This window comes from Salvelinus alpinus, unplaced genomic scaffold, assembly GCF_045679555.1.
Source record: "Salvelinus alpinus unplaced genomic scaffold, SLU_Salpinus.1 scaffold_626, whole genome shotgun sequence".
Lineage (NCBI taxonomy): Eukaryota > Metazoa > Chordata > Actinopteri > Salmoniformes > Salmonidae > Salvelinus > Salvelinus alpinus.
Window position 1 is genome coordinate 1 of NW_027256566.1, and position 3,962 is coordinate 3,962.

A 3,962-nucleotide genomic window follows, 5' to 3' on the forward strand; every position below is an offset into this window, starting at 1 on the left:
AGATACTACACTTGATCTTAGCCAAAAGGCCGAGAAGCGATACCCACAATGGTTTCGGGAGAAAGTGGCCGTTCTCCGACACGTCAAATTCGACAATGGACACACCAAAATGAGCTCCGTATGCTTATTTTTCCCCATAAAAAAAGACAAGGCTTTAAATAAAAGGTGGCATGGATTGGGAGTTGATCAACGTCAGGAATAACCACGTTTGACTGTTACAAAGTAACACATTTGTAGGTTCTAATGTCACGTGGTCATCCGCCCTCCAATCAGAAATGAGAGAAAGCTTTGTTAAATTAAAACCAGATCAACAGCTACATTGGAATAATAATATATTACGGGTGGGGGGAACAATTTGGAGATAATAATATTGACATAACATTTGATCTTGTATCAAATATATCCGGTAGCGCTGCTGCCACAACTGAACTGAAGCAATTGTCCACTTGGTGGCGCCAGAGTTCCACCGACCGTCGCTTTTTCCTGGCTGTCCTGTGTGGTACAGCAAGCTGCATTTCAATGTTGAACCACTTGACTTCAATACATCGTCGACGAAAATAACGTGAACAATTAAAAATAGCCTGTCTTTTTTGTATCTCAAATTGACTGGCCATCTCGGCGAAAAATATGATTTGACATATGTTCGTTTAGATTTGTTTGTTTATTATCATATATTTTTCTTTGTAAAAGTAATATAAATACAACACATTTTATATGATCAGATATTTTTTATTTTTAAACACAACACATTGAATTATTAAACAATTACACATTGAACAATTACATTTTATTTATTTTCTTTTTAACTAGTAAACCTACACATTCTGAACAATTATAATTTTAAGCAGTGTATTGCTAGTTAACATGCTACCGAACTGATCAACAATTATAGGTACAAGCTAATAACAAGGTATATATGCTTTATTATTGAACAAGCAACTTAACTCAAATAATGATGTGTGCGCTAGGCATCTCTCTCCAGGTTGTTGTGCTGCTTGGCTGGCTAGCTGCTCAATGGTTTCCTCCAGATATTGCCACTGTTTTCGCACACACTGCCACACTGCCACCATCGGTGCAGACACAAAAGAAAACAAGAAGCAGAAATGATACTGACATTTGTAATACAGTTAAAGGTGGAGCTGATGAACTCTGCAGCTGTAGCTTACTTGACTATACTGTGTGTCTCCGCCAGTTCCAGAAAGTCCACTCCTTGCATACGTACTGTAAATATGATGAATCATAGATCGGCAAGGAAATCCTCTTCATCTTCACTGTCCAACTGCATTGTCACGGAGCTGGAACCAGCAGTAGAGGACGGAGTGGCCTTAAAGCTGTATGCTGCTGTGGTGCCAAACTGCTGCACAACTTCACCTGGTAGTTTATGCCGGTAACAGGTATCACCAGCCAGCTTCAGTCCGTACCGCACCAGGAGTATGGAGCTGAGAGTGTGCAGTGACATTCTATTTCTTAACTTTGACTTTGACCACAGTCATTTGGCTGAACAGCCGTTCAACCTCCGCATTTGCATGTGGCAAGGAGAGGGCAGCGAGTGCAGCTTTGCACAGTTCTTCAAATGGATTTGACCCGGGAAGAGTCCGTGTAGTCATTGTACTTCACTCCAAAACTCGACTGTATTTTCAGTTGAGTCCCACCTAAACAGATGGATGTTTCTCCATTGGGAAACAATTTGATCAATTGTTTGGGGCTGGTATCCCAGTAGCTCAACTACTTTAATAATTTCAGTGGTGCCTTTATTGTGCTTTAGCGTTTCCTTAACACCTGAACGAGGCCGTGTGTCGCAAAGCTTCTAGGTTGTCTGGGAGCCTTGCTTGCAGCTCCTTGCTTAAAGCAACAATGTAGTTCAAATCAAATCAAATGTTATTACATTTTACAGTATATACATATGAGATGAGTAATGTAGGGTATATACACATAAAGTGGCATAGTTTAAAGTGGCTAGTGATACATGTATTACATAAAGATGGCAAGATGCAGTAGATGATATAGAGTACAGTATATACATATACATATGAGATGAGTAATGTAGGGTATATAAACATTATATTAAGTGGCATTGTTTAACTTCTACCGAGTCAGAAACCCGGATCCGGGAGCACCCCCCACCCCCCACCAGTAAAAAAGCTGAATAGCATAGCTAGCATAGCGTCACAAGTAAATAGTAGCATCTAAATATCATTCAATCACAAGTCCAAGATACCAGATGAAAGATCCACTTCTTGTGAATCCAGCAATCATTTCTGATTTTTAAAATGTTTTACAGGGAAGACACAATATGTAAATCTATTAGCTAACCACGTTAGCAAAAGACACAATTTTTCTTTGTCCACCATTTTTTCTCTCCACCAGTAGCTATCACCAATTCGGCCAAATAAAGATATTGATAGCCACTAACCAAGAAAAAACCTCATCAGATGACAGTCTGATAACATATTTATTGTATAGGATAGTTTTTGTTAGAAAAATGTGCATATTTCAGGTAGAAATCATAGTTTACAATTGCACCCACCATCACAACTCGACTAGAATAAATACAGAGAGCAACGTGTATTACCAATTTACTCATCATAAAACATTTCATAAAAATAGACAAAGCATAGCAATGGAAAGACACAGATCTTGTGAATTCAGACAATATTTCAGATTTTCTAAGCGTTTTACAGCGAAAACACAATAAATCGTTATATTAGCATACCACATGTGCAAACGTTACCCCAGCATGAATCCAAGGCAAGGGGAGCGATAACGTTATGATCACCAAAATATATAATTTTTTTCACTAACCTTCTCAGAATTCTTCCGATGACAGTCCTGTAACATCATATTACAACATACATATAGAGTTTGTTCGAAAATGTGCATATTTAGCCACAAAAAAACGTGGTTATACAATGAGAATAGTAGCAAAACTGTCCTGAAAATGTCGGGCGCTATATTTGAGAGTGATCTAGTCTAATCGATAGCTAATCATAAACTTGACTAAAAAATACAGGGTTGACAGGAATCGAAAGACAAATTAGTTCTTAATGCAATCGCTGACTTACATTTCTAAAATTATCCTTACTGTGCAATACCGGGTCCGCCAAGCGAAGCTACACATAACAAAATGGCGATATATGCGTTTAAAATTTTTCAACAGAACAGCGATTTATCATCATAAATAGTTCTTACTGTGAGCTGTTCTTCCATCAGTATCTTGGGCAATGTATCCTTTCTTGGGTCTAATCTTCTTTTGGTCGAAAGATGTCCTCTTGTCCGTCGAAATGCCCACTAAAGTTCGACCGGGACCCCGAAACGTGCCCGGCGCTTCAAAGAGCATCACAAAGCAATGCCTCAAAATCGCACTAAACGGATATAAATTGCTATAAAACGGTTTAAATTAACTACCTTATGATGTTTTTAACACCTATAACGAGTAAAAACATGACCGCCGATATATAAGTGGCTAAACCAACGCTTGGAAAGAGAGAGAGTCCGACGTCCATCTTGCGTCAGGCGCAGCAGGAAAAGAACGGTACATCCGGTCTTTCGTGTTTTATACTGGCCCTGATTGCGCAATCGACTCCATTCAAATTGTCACCTCTTACTGACATCTAGAGGAAGGCATGGGCAGTGGTTGTATCCTCATAGGATTTACAGGGACTTTAAAACTGACCTGGGACCAGAGGCCAAAATGTCTGAAATCTCACTCCCTATCAGGAAAAGTGCTGTAGAATGAGTTCTGTTTCACTCAGAGACATAATTCAAACGGCTATAGAAACTAGAGAGTGTTTTCTATCCAATAATAACAATAATATGCATATTGTACGAGCAAGAATTGAGTATGAGGCAGTTTAATTTGGAGACGATAAATGCTAACGTTGATATTAAACTGGTCCCCAGATAGGGGACGTATCAGATATTAAACTGGTCCCCAGATAGGGGACGTATCAGATATTAAACTG

The 3,962-nt window shown here is 39.0% G+C and overlaps 1 pseudogene; it reads right to left on the reverse strand.

Moving 5' to 3' along the window:
* Positions 1-41, reverse strand: LOC139567448 (U2 spliceosomal RNA; annotated as a pseudogene; the record flags this gene model as incomplete).
* Positions 42-3,962: the final 3,921 nt, after the last annotated feature.